Source organism: Zonotrichia leucophrys, chromosome 9 (assembly GCF_028769735.1).
Source record: "Zonotrichia leucophrys gambelii isolate GWCS_2022_RI chromosome 9, RI_Zleu_2.0, whole genome shotgun sequence".
Lineage (NCBI taxonomy): Eukaryota > Metazoa > Chordata > Aves > Passeriformes > Passerellidae > Zonotrichia > Zonotrichia leucophrys.
This window is the reverse complement of record NC_088179.1, coordinates 25298658-25314788: the sequence shown is the minus strand read 5'-3', so window position 1 is coordinate 25314788 and position 16131 is coordinate 25298658. Positions and strand designations below refer to the sequence as shown.

Genomic DNA, 16131 nt, shown 5'->3' with positions numbered 1-16131 from the left:
CGCGCCGGGGGCGGGGGGAGGAGGGGCGCGGCCGGCACCGCCCCCGCGGCCGGGGGGAGCGGGCCGGGGGCCGGGGCGGGGCTGCGGCCGGCGCCGGGACCGATGCCCGGTGCCCTGTGCTCGGTTGCTCGATGCCCGAGCCCGGGGCCGCTCGGCCACTGGAGATCGGTGCGGGCAGTCCCGGCACTGCTGCGGGGGCCGGCCCAGCCCGGCTCGGCCCGGTGGAATTGCGGAGCGGGCGGTGCGGGCCCCTCCCCGCGCCCGGCCGGGACCGCGCGGGGCAGAGCCGCGGCGGGGCCGGAGGTCCGTCCGGCCGCCGCGATGCCCGCACCGGAGGCCGGCAGCGGCCGGGATCGGTGAGTACCGGCGGTGGCGCCGTCCGGCCCCGGGGCTCAGGGAGAGGCGCTGCGCTGCGTGCCCGGCGGGCGAGCCCGGAGCGGGCACGGCCGCGGGGCAGAGCGGTGCCCGCTCCCGTGCACAGACGGAGTGTCCGGCGCCCCGTCCTGCCCGTGCCCCGCCGTGCCCTCGCGGCCCCTGGCAGTCGCTGCATTTGTGCTGTTTGTTGCATCTGCTGTAATCTCAGGTCTGCCTTCGCGCCCCTCGGAGAGGGCTTGAGCCCTGCCTGCCTCGCCCGTGCCCTTCATCCTCCCGGACCTCAGGGATGCGTCCCTGTCTCACACACCAGCATCTGCTACATTTTTTTTCTACAAGGGGTTGTAACTGGTGACTTTGTGGTTTATTGTTCCAGGTTCCACCAAGTCTCTATTGCAATAATTTAGTTCCACATTCTTTACAACACCCGAGGCTGGTGCCGTTGGTTTGGTGCACTGATTCTGGGCCATGGGCAGGAGGGCTTGGCTGCTCCAAGGCTGTCCTGGGTCACCGGAGTGTTCACCAGCACCTTAAGGGTGTGTTTCGTGGCAATTGTTCTGTTTCTCGTAACATTGAAACTGGTGGGGGCTCACCTTGAGCAGGGTGAGTTTGCTTTATTGGATGACTGTTGTGATTCCTGGGGCAGTGCAGACTGGGGGGATGTGGCCTGGCTGTCCATGTCAGTAGCTTTGTGGCTACAATTCAAGAAGTTAGATCTCATAGCTGAATATGCCAAGGCATAGTATACAATAAATTAATCTGCCTTTTCCTGACCTTTCCTTTACCTTTCCTTTTACCCTTCTTTACCTTAAGTCTCCAGGTATTTATTATGGATACACCTACAGCACACTTCAGGGTTCCATTGTCATTTAACAACCTAGTTCCGTTGTCATTGCATTGAGTGTTGTTTAGTACTAATCACTTGGAATACTAGATACTTGGAAAACAGCTCATCTGTATCTTTTACCTTAACTCCATAAGGGTTTCTTTTCTCTCTTTTGTTTTCACAGTGCCTTTACCCCTCTGAATTTGGACAGCCATCATCCATGTATACTAGAAATATTCTCATGTCACTGTCTCTACCAATGAGTTACAGTCCTTAAAGTTGCTTTTAGCTTTTAAAATAGCTAAAGCTTTTTGTGAAGCTTGACTTGCCTTCATCATCCTACCTCCAGAGATTCCTTCAATGGGAGGGAGAAAATGTTCTCTTCTGTCTGAGAGTGCCATTGAGGGTCGCTTCTCTGTTTACTCCTGGTCTGTAGGAGATCCCAGTTAAACATTCTTACTAGCACAAAATGAAATGTATCCATCTGAAATTAGTGGGAAGCTGATGAGCCCATTATTTTAGAGTTCAACCAAAATATGTTTGATTTTTTGTTGATTGTCTTCAAGTTGCAATAAGGATTCCAAATTGTGTTACTTTAATAAGTTGATTTAATGGATATAGAGACAGACATCTCGTGACCCAGGGGCAGGCCTTGAGGATTTTGGAGCTGCTTATTTGCTATGATTGCCCTTTTATTAATCATCATTATCCTTTGATTAATAAGAGGTGGGCTTCTCTTGGACGGCAGGCTGCTTGGTACAAGCATGCAGGTATCTCACACAAGAACCTGTGGGTTTCCAGGACTTTAGCCAAAGGCCCTCTTGCCTGAAGGGATCTCAGCCTCCAACACGTTTGTCCGTCCCTTGTGCCCAGTGAGCACCTGTGCCCTCCTGAGCGCTTGCAGCCCAGCCTGCAGGGCTGTTTGACAGAGGCAGAGACCCGAGCCTGGCCAGGCTCCGGGGAGGAGCTGCTGCTCCCACATCCAGAGCCACGCCAGGCTGCTGATCCAGGGCCTCTGTGACAGGTGTGTCACCTGCGTGTCACAGTGCAGAGGCACACCAGGCTGCTGTGTGCTGATCCAGGGCCTCTGTGACAGGTGTGTCACCTGCGTGTCACAGTGCAGAGCCACGCCAGGCTGCTGTGTGCTGATCCAGGGCCTCTGTGACAGGTGTGTCACCTGCGTGTCACAGTGCAGAGCCACGCCAGGCTGCTGATCCAGGGCCTCTGTGACAGGTGTGTCACCTGCGTGTCACAGTGCAGAGCCACGCCAGGCTGCTGTGTGCTGATCCAGGGCTTGGCCTCTGTGACAGGTGTGTCACCTGCGTGTCACAGTGCAGGGAGGGCCGGGTAAGATTTCTCCCTCCTCACAGGCAATACTACCTTTTAATAGCTGCACAGACCAGGTGATCAGTGGTGTGAGGGCTGTTTTGGTGTGTGGATTGTCTTAGCCATACAGGGAATACAGACATCTGTTTTGAATGATTTGAATTGGAAAGACCTGCATGGAAGTCTGGGATCTCCTTAACATAAATGGTTGGATCAGAGTAGAGGATTTCACGGCTTGGTAGCTCAGCTTCTAGTCGTGTTATTTGTGAACTAACTCTAGTAATATATTTAGAAAGTGAAGTCTAAATTGGGTTGCTATTATTTAATGTTTCAAAGCTACCAGGTAGGTTGTATAATTTGCAGATTCAGCAGTCACGAGTCATGTTTCTGAAAATCATGATTCTTTAATTTTATTTTCACTCTTAGGCGCCTCATTTGGTTGTGTGCTATATACAATTGTTACAATACTGTTTGTGTAGGCACTACTGCAGCAGCACCTTTGAGACTGCTGGGTTTAAGAAAATGAGGGTATGCTCTGTATGTTAAAGATTGTAAGAGCAGAGACCTTTAGGGTTGTTGGGGTTGTTTTTTAGGTTTTTTTTTGCTATAAGAGTTAAGTGGAATTTGAGACATTTCTGAAGCAAAATATTTATATATGTATAAAAATATCCTTGTTAAAATTGATAGATGTAGTAGGTAATTTTAACATCAGTGCTTAGACTCACATAGGAAATGGACTGCTTTTAAGCTATAGCCATATAGTAAATAGTTGTGAAATCATAATTTCTTGCATTTTAGTCTCTTCCTACATTTCACCTGATAGTTGTTCTTTCTGGAATTTAATTGCACACTACAGCCACAGCTTGGTAGGATTTTGTGCAGCTTGTAACAATTCCTTGTCTTTTACATCTGTTCAGAACTTTGTCTAAAATTGATGTTTGATCACATCTAAGAAAAAGAATAATTTGGAAGGATTCTAAAGTACTGGCTGTGCTTAACCAGAGTATACTCAGAATTTACAGCTTTGTGAGAAACTTGACTGCTTTTATATTGTTAACAGAAAAACTGAAATTGGCCAAAGACTTGGAGGAGGATTATATTTTGTGAGTAATGTAACTTGGGTTTTTCCATCAGGCCTTATAGCTACCAGCACTGCTGCTGTGCTTGCAAAGATGAGACAGCCAAAGGCAGGACTTCTCTCAATAGGATTGTTTAGGTTGGGAAAGCTCTCTGGGATAATTGAGTCCAACCATTATGATGTCACAGGTCTAACTGTCTTTGACCAAATTACTGTTTTTCACCATTTGAGATGACTGTAACCAGCACTTATGTACAGACGGGAGGGCAGTCAAGCAGCAGCAGAGTGCAGCTGGGCTCCCTTGTGGAGAAAGCCTTGCCAGGGGCCGCAGGGCCGTGCTCTGTGGCGGGGCGATGTGGCCGTGCCCTGTGGCCGTGCCCTGTGGCCGTGCCCCGTGGCCGTGCTCCGTGGCCGTGCTCCGTGGCCGTGCTCCGTGGCCGGGAGATGTGGCCGTGCCCCGTGGCCGTGCCCCGTGGCTGTGCCCTGCGGCCGTGCCCTGCGGCCGTGCCCTGCGGCCGTGCTCCGTGGCCGTGCTCCGTGGCCGTGCTCCGTGGCCGTGCCCTGTGGCCGTGCTCCGTGGCCGGGCCCTGTGGCCGTGCTCCGTGGCCGTGCCCTGTGGCCGTGCTCCGTGGCCGTGCCCTGCGGCCGTGCTCCGTGGCCGTGCTCCGTGGCCGTGCCCTGTGGCCGTGCTCCGTGGCCGTGCCCTGCGGCCGTGCCCTGCGGCCGTGCTCCGTGGCCGTGCCCTGCGGCCGTGCTCCGCGGCCGTGCCCTGTGGCCGGGCCCTGTGGCTGTGCCCACCCGGCGCTGCCCCGGTGCCTTCCCCTGCTGACCACGCCGGGCCCTGGCCTCTGTCTCTGCACCACACGTGCTTGTGGAAGGGCAGAGGGAAACAGCAATTCACAAGTGCTACGAGCCTGCGGATTCACTGCTTCTGGCGACAGCCGGGTGCAGTGTGTGTCAGCCTGGTGAGGGCCAGGCTGGGCAGGGTCCTTCCACAGCTACCCAGGGAGGGGACTTGGCCGAAACCCCAGTATTGAAGTTGGAGGGAGACGACCCACCTTGCGTTGGTCAGCATCGACTCCACTTTATTCATCAATCAGGCACCTTTTATAACAGTGTTAATTCACTTCATGCATATTGCAAAATCTGAGCTCCTGATAGGCTGTAGAGAAAACTTCAGCTCCTCCTTTTGTTTACAATACCTGAAGTTAGTTTACTGAAACCAAGATCAGTGTTCTCACCCTGATATGGAAGGTTCCCAAAACGTTCATCTCTATTCCCAGACTGACTGTCTGCTCCCAGTAGCAGCCAAGGACAGAACGGTTTGAGAATCTTGTTGTTTATATAGAAGGTGGCTGAGAACCTAATTATTTACAGGATCAAGCCTGGGAAAGGCTGCTTTTACAGCAGGCTTCTATATTTCTTTAAGGCACACTTGAACCAGGCTCTCCACACCCCAGGAAGCCGCCAAAGACTGGGATGAGTGTTAGCTAGAAACAAATTACAAAAATGGCATATTAATGTGTGGAAAGTGTGAAACTAGGTTTAAAAAATATGGTAATTCAAAATGCAACAATCATGAAGACCACAGTACAGGGTTTTATTGCACAGCTACTAGAGCTGTGCATGACGAAGGTCCTGTCCCATGACAGCACAATTGTGGCTGCACTGCAGACAGCCTTGTACAATGGCACTTAAACCATCCAGAAAGTTCTGAAAAAAAGGTGCTTTTCTGGTGTACCTTGCATTGTTTGGATCAATGGTTTAACTCCATGTTAACTCTCTATTATGAGAGTTTCATCTCCTTAGAGGATTTTGGCCTGGTATGTTTCACCAATAAGATAGCTCAGCAAAACCTTTGTTTTCCTATGTAAGACAGTTATGTAAGCAGTTCTGAGGGGGTTCCCTTGCTTATTCTTTATTTAACCATCAAGTTCAAATAGAACAAACCCACAATGTAACTCTGAAAATCAGACGCAGGAGTAGGGATATGGCTATGTCATATAAGAGCATGAAATTGCTTCTGTTTCAGTGGCTTCCAGAAGTACTTAAAATAGGAGGAAGGACATTTCTTTATGGTTTACAGACCAGCCAAAGCACTAAAAAAGATGTCTAAAGTCATGGAACTTTGCTCAACTTTAGGATTTTTAAGGTGAATTTTTTATCTTGCTGAAAAGAAACCTTATTCCTAGAAGTTGAAGTACATTGTATATAAATTCTTACTTGGAGAGGTAGTCTGTGGTTCATAGTGGTGTCTTTGGTGAGTCCCTATAGGAGTAACAAGTACAGAATTATGACACAGCTTTCTGTGCCTCGCAGTTACCAAGCAGTCAGACTTCTCAGTGTGCTTAGATCCTGCAGTATTTTGTTTTGCCCAAAGTCAAGCAAACAGAACCCAAATAGGTGACTGCTAACTGTTCAGTTATGAAATAAAGGGTACGAAACTCATTGTGAAATTCATTAAGTTTGTAGATAGCTTGATGCAGTCTTGAATAGGTGTAATCATACTCAGTCTAAGGTCTTTATGTTATTTTGCCCAAACTTGTGGTGACTCATCACATGCCTCTGGCTGTTGCAGTGAGTGAAAGGCTGTGGGGAGGTTAATCTTAAAAGTCAAAACTGAGGCTAAGAAATGCAATAAGAGGGTTGGAGAAGCACAAAGTTAGAGGGAGAGAAAGCAGAAAAGTGGAAAATGAAGCACAGTAAGCACAGGCTCTTGACAGTCATTTTTAAATGGATATTTGTGCAGTGTGGTTGAACAGGGACAGTTAACAATCTTACTGTGGTGTAAAGTCTGAACCTGTGACCTCTGTGCACGCTTCACTGACCACAACAAGAAGTGATAGGAGATGAAAGAGAACATGGAACTTTTCACAGGCTTCATCTGCTTGGTTTTTTCTCTGTCACAGTTGACTGGTAGAACAAATCTATCATTTTCAGAGCTGGTCTGCATGTTTTCACTGTGCTAGCATGCACCAAGAAGAAAACCCCGTTCTGGCTGTTGTGCTGTGTTGTGATGCATGGCAGGAGCACGGAGACCCTGTCCCCTGGGACACCATGCCAGGCAGCAGCTTTGTCCTGCAGTGTCTTGGTGACAGCCCTGACAGACGGTTCTGTTTTTGTGGCTCACAGTTACTGTAGGTGATTGTTTCTGCACCGCTTTCTGCTGCACGTTCAGTCACCCACATGATGCAGCTGGGGAGCTCTGGAGCTTTGTTCAGGGCATTAATTTCTTCATTCAACTTGCTTTCCCTGGTAAGATCTGTAAATGTGTTTGTCTGTGTGCGGTTTCCACCTCTGATCACAAATGATTTTGCTGTTAATGCTTGTTACTTGTTAAAAATCCAAAGGATTTTTGAATCACAGATACATAAATTTATCTATGATACACAATTTCTACCTAATACATTCACTGTCTTCAAAAGCATTTAATAATAATTCTGAAGTCTAAAAAGCCATATCTTCCCAGCAAAACCTTATACTAAATTTTTCTTTAGTCACAAAAAACTTGATCCTAGCTATAAGTAGCAGTCAACTTGCTTGATGTTAGCTCATCAAAGAAGAGTCAGTGTATATTTAATATTTAGAATATTTTGGTGTGAATTTTTGGTAGTTGAAGTACTGCTTAGTTTCATCATGAAGAGAACTATTTCTGCCATAGGTGTAGTGCTTTTCTCTCATTTGCATCCAGTCAAATAAATATCACATTTTTGGGGAACAAAGTATATGAAAATTGTTCTGCTCAGAGTTGTCTTTGTAATCTTAGAAAAACTGTATTCAGTCTGAAAGTGGAAGTCTAATACTGTGCAACTGGAGAGCAGCCACTCTGGTACGAGTGAAAGGAAACATGAAAAATATAAAAATGGGAGGAGTGGGGAAAAGTAGAAATGAAGAAAGGGGAAAAGAATGATGCAGTTCCATTTAGAAGGTTTTATCTTCTTTCAAAATAGCTCTCAAGAGACCATAAGTCATTCTGTCTCTCAGCTGAAGTGTTCACTGTGGAAGGGGAGCGTGTGGCCGGCTTGAGGAGCAGAGTCACTGCCATGGAGCTGGGGCAGCTCCTGCAGCCACGCTCGTGGGCATCCCCAGAGACCGGGGCGGCTTCAGGAGCTCTGATGTTGCTGTGCCCCTGCTTGGGTGGGCAGTGCCACACAGACAGTGCCTGTGGAGGAAACGTCGGGTCCCGGGCAGGGAGCTGTTTTGGAGCAGACGGATGAGCTATTGCTGTCAGCCTTTACACAGCTGTGAGCAGGGGCATGGTGGTGGTGCTGTGAAGAAGAAGAGTCCAGTCATGTGCTGTGTAACTCGCCATCCTCATGCATCAGCGGTGCTGGCGTGCCTTGAGCCGCTCACCCGCGCGTTTGTTCCCGCCTGCTTTGCATGGGGCCGTTCCCAGTCTGGGCTCAGGTTATGTGAAGACAAATGTGGGACAGATGCATCTAATACAGTTTGTCCGTACTCTGTGTCCAGTTGGCATAGTGCTTTTTAAAGCTTTATGACTCAGGTGGGTTGCATTTAACTAGGACAGTGAAAGGATTCCTTCCATTACAGTCTTCTTTGAAAGTCAAATATAAAATGCGCAATGAAGACCACTTTTCTTAAATGAAGAAACATGGCTTCCACATGTAAAAAAACTTCCAATGTTACTGCTTTGACTGAACTATCTGAACAGCTGTCCTCTGCTACACAAACCTCCTCCTTGTTTTGGGTAAGAATAGTGTGTGCTTATAGGAGCTGGGACATGCAGCATGGCTTTGTTACAGAGCTAGAAACAGGTGCAGTTCTAGCACTTGCCATTGGGAAAAAACACAGAAGAAGAGAGGAAGGGAATATTAGCACCAGCTAGGCTATTCTGTGTGTGGGTGATAGACACCCATTTTATGTGCTACCATTAGTAGGTGTTTGTGGAGGAGATGGTGACTTGCCAACAAGGGCTCAAGCCATGTATTAAACAGCAAGGGCATTTCAGAGCCATTGATGGCCTGATTTTGGATAGAGGTTAGCAGGGTGCTGGTTCCCTGGATCCAAAGAGAGGAGCTGTGTGGAGGGTGTTGGTGATGGAGCAGGGCCCCCTCTCCCCGCGGTGGGCTCGTGTTTCGGGTGCCGTGCCATGCCCCTGCTCGGCCCAAGGTTCTGCAGCTTTCAGGTGAAGCCTTTGTGTTTCGGGTGCCGTGCCATGCCCCTGCTCGGCCCAAGGTTCTGCAGCTTTCAGGTGAAGCCTTTGTGTTCGGGTGCCGTGCCATGCCCCTGCTCGGCCCAAGGCACTGCAGCTTTCAGGTGAAGCCTTTGTGTTCAGGTGCTGTGCCATGCCCCTGCTCGGCCCAAGGTTCTGCAGCTTTCAGGTGAAGCCTTTGTGTTTCGGGTGCCGTGCCATGCCCCTGCTCGGCCCAAGGCACCGCAGCTTTCAGGTGAAGCCTTTGTGTTCGGGTGCCGTGCCATGCCCTCTGCTTGGCCCAAGGCACCGCAGCTTTCAGGTGAAGCCTTTGTGTTTCGGGTGCTGTGCCATGCCCCTGCTCGGCCCAAGGTTCTGCAGCTTTCAGGTGAAGCCTTTGTGTTCGGGTGCCGTGCCATGCCCCTGCTCGGCCCAAGGCACCGCAGCTTTCAGGTGAAGCCTTTGCACGCCCCAAGAGCAGCCCGCAGTGTCCCTCTGGCCGGCCCGTGTGTGACAGCGCTGGCACGCCGGGCTGGCCGCTGCTCCTCGGCCGGTCCCTGAGAATGGCTGCTGGCTTTGCAATGAAAACCTCCCAGCAACTTCCTGGCCCCTGGCACTAGATGGAGCTTCAATCTACTTGCACTTGGAAGTCTGTTAAGTTCAACGACAAGATAAAAATAGAGAAGAATACGTGAAGATATGCGTGCCTGCTGCTACACTTAAAGCGCCTCTTTCCGTGTTTTTAGCAGAGCGGTGTAAATCATAATTTAAATTTAATCTAAATGAAAATTAAAACGTTGCCACAGAATCTGCTTGTTCTAGTGCATGCATTATAATCATTAGCACCCTTTAATGTACTCTCAGGTTCACAGTGGAAGTTGCTGTGAGTATATTGGAACTGTGCTGCAGAATTAAGGTAATGCCTGGGCTGGGCTGAATAAAGGTAATACCTTTTCTGAACAACGTACCTGGTTATATTTCAGGATGTAGAGAGGATGACCACCCTTTCTGTCTGCTGTGCTCATGCAAGAATACATTTGTATTTTCACTTTGTGCTACCAAAGCTAACATTTCAGAATCATCTGTTTGACGTCACTTCATTTTTCCTCCATGTGTTACCCTTGAAAATACTGAACAAATAAAAACAAACAAAAATGAGCTTTGAAAATGTAGTGTTCATACTTTTCATTTAGCAAGCACCAAGTCTCACAGGCCACACACGCATAGCAGAAATTCAGACCATCTCTTCCTTCCACAGGAGTAACTGGAAGTAGATTTAGTTTTGTCCTTGGGTGTCCATGATCTTATCAGCAAGAGACTGGTTTATTCAAAACTTTCGTCCAAGCACTGAAGTAGTCATAAAAGAAACTGAAGTTGGGAACCGAAATGGTGACACTCATAACAGATTTTGTCAGTAAAGCACTGAAGTATTGTTTTGTTGCTTCACTGCAAAATCTGACTTTGAATTTCAGTCTTCTTCAGAGGCTTTGTGCCAACCAGCAGGAGGATAGGGACAGGTGGGGTGCCCAGAAGGCCTCAGGAGGGCAGGGAGCATTTGTGGGGTGCCTGGTATGTCCTGCAGAGATTGCATAGAAATTGTCATTGTGTTCTCCTAAAGAAAGCTTTGCTTGTTTTTTTTTTCAATAAATCTGTTATTTGCCTCAAGGATGCCTGTTATGCTTGGTCTGGGACATTAGAGGAAGGTCTTTTGAAATCTCACACCTAAACTTTAAAGAGCTATTCTGTTATTTGCCATTGCACTACGAATGTCACTCTGTAGCCTTCCAGAGAAGTGGAGCTTCAATACTTAATAATTTACAAACTGTTCAACCATTTTGGTTCATTTTGATTTCTCTTCAGTGAACAAATGAGGATATGAGCCAAAATCTTTCATCCCTATCACAGCTGAATATTAGTAGGTGAGCAAACAGTCATTTTGTCATGTTGTTCCCCTCTGGCAGGGACAAAACCACTCCTTGAATACGAGAGACTGAAGCAGGACATGAGTACTGGACTGCCCTGCAGCAATAGGACAGATGTGCTTCCCAGGGTGTTCAGAAGATCTTTTTATGGATCTCTGAAGACTGTAGTCGCAGAAACATGGGCACTTGGGAGTTGAGGCAGCTGGCAAACAGGAATGCTGGAGCTCCAAGTCCCTGAAGTGACCAGACCCTTCTGAAGGCTGTTGTGAGGAAGAGGACGTTTGCCAGAGCAGGAATTGGACTCAAGTGAGTCTGGTCCTGCAGCCTCTGATGGCTGTTTTCTTTGTTTTCCCAGGTCATAAACACCTGTGTTTGAGCTAGCTCCAGAATGACTGGCATGAGAACAGCTGCCAGGAGCATGGAAATCCTGTGCTGTGGGTAACTCCAAGCCAGCGTTTTCAGGGAGCTGCCACAGGAGCTGCATGTGGGGCCATGGTAGTGCTGTTAGACACAGGTGATGAGTGGGTGAGCACAGCAGGTCTGCTCCAGTACCCCGGGATGTGCTCCCTTGGGCAGAGACTGCTGCTGGGCCTGGGGGAGCTCTCTTGGGAAGAGGCTGGAGCCAGCAGTGTGGCTCTGCGCTGCTGGTTCCTGTTCCTAGCCCGAGCAGTGCCCGTGGCTCGGTGACCAGGGCAGGAATTGAGGAGGCACCGTGCAGAGCCCAGGGGGTGGACAGGGCTCTGCGTGTGCTGAGTCCTGCGGCCACTGTCCTTTCCCTGCTCTTGGAGGGGCTCTGTCCTGGTGCACCCCCCTGGTGAGTACCCAGGACAGAGCCATGGCAGCAGCAGCAGCAGCTGCCCAGTGCTGTGGCAGTGCCCTTGGAGTGCAGCAGCTCCTCAGAACGACAGGGACAGCCACGGTTCCATGAACAGCAAACCAAGTGACCTAATTCAGCTCTCATGGGCAGCCCTCAGCTGCTCCATGGTTGCTGCACTGGAGCTGACTCATCACTTCCAGAGTGGCAGAGGTTGGAGCTTTCAGGCCCTAAGGATTTTGCTGGTTTGTTATTAATTTTAAATTGATTAAAATGAATTTTTAAAATACCAGGAGACACTTGCCTAAAGAAATGGTTATTAAAAAAATGAAGGAAATAGTTGGTGTCTGTGGGAGTTAACTGTGTGCTTAACAGCTGCTGGCTCCTGCAGCTGAGGACACCCGTTGCAGCTTGGAGGAGTCTTATGTCAGCTGTTCTGTCCTGGCAGATTAGCAAGAACAGGATTAATCCATCATTATTATAAAAAACTGAGAACTAGAAACTGTCCTTGCTTACACCCAGCACAACCCCCTGGTGTCCTTGTCCATGTCCTTGTCCATGGCAGAATGTTATTACAATCTCACCTACACAGCTTTGCCCAGAACTCAGGATCTCCTCGGGATGCGCATCCCTGCAGGCGCATCCCATTCCCTGCAGCTCCTCACATGGTGCCGAGACTCTGTGGGGTGGCTGTGGGCTGTCTGTACAGAACAGGCTGTGTGTGCCCTGCTCGAGCTCCCGGGGAGGGTGCCATGGCCAGGCTGGGCAGGACAGATGGGTGGAGGATCCTTTTTACCACTGTCAGAGGGCAGCTCTAAATAAGCCTCTCCCCTGGGATGTTCTCAGCGCTGTGCCCGCCTCTGCCGTGCCAGGGGAACTGCCTTACCCTGTGGAGCAGGGACATTGTTCTCTCCAAAGGTTTCCATCTGCTGCAGTGTCACTGCACAAGTCAGCCTTATGCAGAGAGATGAAGCTTTTCCCTTCTGCCTCTCCCTTTCCCTCAGGTGGGGCAGTGGGTGCAGCCCACCAGCCAGCCAGCAGCCCAGGGCTGCCCACTGCCACTAAGGATCCTTCTGTGCCATGGTGGGCTCCAGAGATGCAGGAACCCCCTTCTTGGAGGCTACAGAAACAAGGCTCAAACTCGGTAGGGATTTCTCCCTGAGAGTTCATCCTGAGGCCACCACCCCTCAGCATTCTTGCCACTGCTCTGGAGGGGTATGGGCTGCATGGTCAGGATGCCACGCAAGGTCTGGCCCTGGTGTATTGGTAGGGATGGTGCTCTGTTCCAATGAAAGTCAGGGTGAGCTCACGCAGCATAAACAGATTAATTGATGCAGTTTTTTTGGCCAGTAAATAATCACCAACAAATGAAAAATAAAAATAATGTGGGGGGGGAGGTGGAAGGCTGCATGGTACTTCAGAGAAGACAGGGCAGGAAGGTGAGAGGTGTGAAGGAGCAGAATATGGAATCCACCTGAAGGCAGTGAAGCAGCAGACATTGTCTGTCAGCCTATTTTATGTCTGTCTAAAAAAGAGAGCTGTTCTTTCAGTGAAACCAAAGAATGAAAATTAAAAAGCAAAACAATACAGAACAATAGAAGCCTTCTGCAAAAACAATTTGACACTTCCTATTGATTGAAGTAATGGAGCAGCAAGTTTTACCAACTTGTAAAAAAGCACCTTTGGTGTGCTTTAAAAATCCTTGTAAAAGATACAGTGATGTCACTCCTGTGCTGTTCACCTGTCTGTTCTCACCTGCAGATGTCAAAAGCTGAAGTGGTCTGACCTGATGTGCCAAAGCTGAGCGTGTTTCTCCTGCCTGTGCCCTGCACCCGTGGTGCTGCACGCACACGGCTGCTGCTGTGGCTCACGGAACACCCGCCTCGTGTCGCACGGGATGGCCGCAGACGCCGTCTCTCTCCTGCATCCTCTGAGACCAGGCAGGATGGGCTCCTCCTTGGGGCTGATGTCCCACCTCTGGCAGCAGAGCTCTGTCCTGGGTGGTTCTCACTTGCTGAGCTGTGCTTCCTTTGCCTTCACCTCGGGACTGGTGACCAAAGAGCAGTTTGTGCTGTGTGCCATGTGGACAGATGCTCTGTCATAGAATGTGGAGGCTTTAACAGGTTTCAATTTCTTTCCAACCAAGCTACTTTCCAAATTAGTAAATTATATGAACAAATTCCTTTTTGTGCTCAGAGAGAATCAGATTTAGTGTTTAACACAAATTAGAAAATTATGAAGTCGAGTAGGAAAAACACTGGATTACAAAATGTTCTTGCTTCATTCATTTTGCCAGTTATAATTTTAGTTTTAATTATTTATGGCACTCCAAAATGTACTAGTTAATTTACTGTAGCATATTTTGGTACAGTATTAAAATTAGTGACAGGAGAGTTATTGCAACACTTGCTGTTTACCATTTGGTGAGTAATGTACACATTGATTATGCATATATTAGAATGGCTTTAAAGTATGTGTAGCTTCAGCTGGAAGGTTAAGGTGTTTTAGACTTGTTTGTTCTTCATATAGTTAAAAATAGTGTCCTCTAAGACCTTATCCTAAAGTAGTACATGAAATCAGTGCCTATTCATGGAAGGAAGGTTCTGGCAATGTGAAAATTCTTTCAGTCTTTGTAGGGCCAGGCCTCATCAAGCCAACATTAAAGAGCACTTCACTGTTCTAGGGGCAACATTCTTATATAAAGTTATTTTATTCCTATTTCTTTTTAGATGAAAGGGTCCAATAAGCCTGCCTTCTCAGTCTGTACAAGCTGCTGCAGAATCTGTTTAAGCACTGCTGCTGTTTATGAGAATACAGGTGTAGGGGGTGGAAAAGTGCAGTCCTTGGGCACATGAAACATAACTTTGAGAAAACAAAATGCTGTCAGGTTCACAAGGAAAACAGACTTGAAAATAAAGCAAATATTTTTTCACACTTGTTTAAGTTTTATCACTCAGCTGTGCTATTTCTAGGAGTTGTAGACATAACATTTTGCAGAAACAAATTTGACAGATCTATTCAGCTGGCAGTACTAAGTTTCCCTGTACTGATACCACATCTTGCCAACAATCCTATCCTGTGGTGAGAATTGTGTTTGGTTACCTACAAGACAACTGGCTGCCTTCATTATGCATTTCCATTTTTTTTAGCCAGAGATAAGACATGCCCAACTAGACCAGAAATTAAAACAACCCAACACGTCCTTTCTTGTTTGGTGAAAACGCGGCTCATGTTCTTAGAGCAAAGCAATTATATTCTCTGTATTTTCACAGGTTCTGCTATTTAGTGGTAATAGCTGCTGAGCATCAAAAAACCCACAACAAACAAACCAAACCAACCCAAACCAAGGATACTCTGCCTAGCAAGTGTCCTACCATACTCCCTATTTTACTACTTTTAGCCCCAGGTCCTGCTCCTGAAAGAAGAGTGATTCACCCCTTTGAGCTCTACCCACAGCCAGACTGAGGGTTGTTTTCCTGCTCACCCATAATGTGCCTCCTTTCTGTCCCTCTGCCCTTGGAATCAAGCCCCTTACCCCAAAAGCCCAGTGCCCATCGTGGGCATGGTGCTCCCCCAAGGCAGCTTGAGAGAGACACAATATGCATTTCCTTAAGTTTCCACGGAATCCATGTGCAGGGTAACATTTGGCCCATCGTATGGTATGACACCAGCTTGCAAATAATACTGCTTCTAAGCATAAAGGCTTGGGGAAATCAAAAGTTTTCCTGTTAAGGAGAAATCTGCAACACTGATTTGAGCAAACCCTTCACCATAAACTTCGGCAGGACTTAGTCAATCCAATTGGGAAGTGCAGAGTCCTGCAGTGGCTGTTGTTTTCTATATTTCTTAAAGAATTTTGTGTGTGTGTGTATATTGCAGAAAGGCAGAAAAATCACTGAAGGAATTGCTCTTTTTTTTCCTTTTAATTTGCTTGTAATGAAATTGAAAGTAAGGAAATCTCACCAGGAGGAACACCCACATGCAGGTACCACATGCCTGCATGCACCTACATTCAATTGATGCAAATAAGCTGAATTTAAACTGTTCTAGAGAACAAAGTAGGGCCAGCTGGAGGATTTCCTGCTGGAGAAAGGAAAAGCCTGCGGAGGCAGTGGGTCGGAATGCTGAGCAGTGACACATTCCTGATGGCTGTAAATAGTGTATGGGAGGAGGGGAATGGGAATATCTTGATTTGGTTACTTGGATTAGTGAACTCTTCCAGTTAATGATTTTTTTCATTTAGCATTCAAAATGCTTGTGGGGTTTATATTTCTTTACGTCTATTGAAAAATTTACATATACATGTACATGTACATATACATGTACATGTACATATATATATATTTGGGATGAGTTTCAGTAATTATTCATTACAAGAGGCTCCAGAGTACTGTGTGTGTGTCTCTTGAGCACAGCAAAGCACCAGAACACACAGGAGAGGGTGTCAGGGTGGCTCTGAGCCAGGTGCCTCACGGCTGTGCAGGGTGTCAGGGCTCCACCTGGGCACACGGCTGCTGCTGCCGTTCTCTCTGGACTCCGGCTTGCCCTGTTCTCCCAGGCAGCACTGGAGGCAGGGGATGAGTGACCAGAGAGTCACAGGGAGCCAGAGCCACGGCATCTGCCCCGTGTGGCTCCCGTGCT

At 48.2% G+C, this 16131-nt stretch overlaps 1 long non-coding RNA gene across 4 annotated transcripts in view; it reads left to right on the top strand.

Annotated features, from left to right (window-relative positions):
* Window positions 1–57: 57 nt before the first annotated feature.
* The window catches only part of LOC135451425 (uncharacterized), a 38044-nt gene continuing 21970 nt past the window's right edge, over window positions 58–16131 (top strand). Inside the window, exons 1-2 of one of the 4 annotated variants that reach the window (XR_010441320.1) lie at window positions 58–356; window positions 749–908. This is a non-coding gene — a long non-coding RNA (uncharacterized LOC135451425). The remainder of the gene's footprint in view (window positions 357–748; window positions 909–16131) is intronic. The other 3 variants (XR_010441321.1, XR_010441319.1, XR_010441322.1) reach the window with 3 other exon arrangements.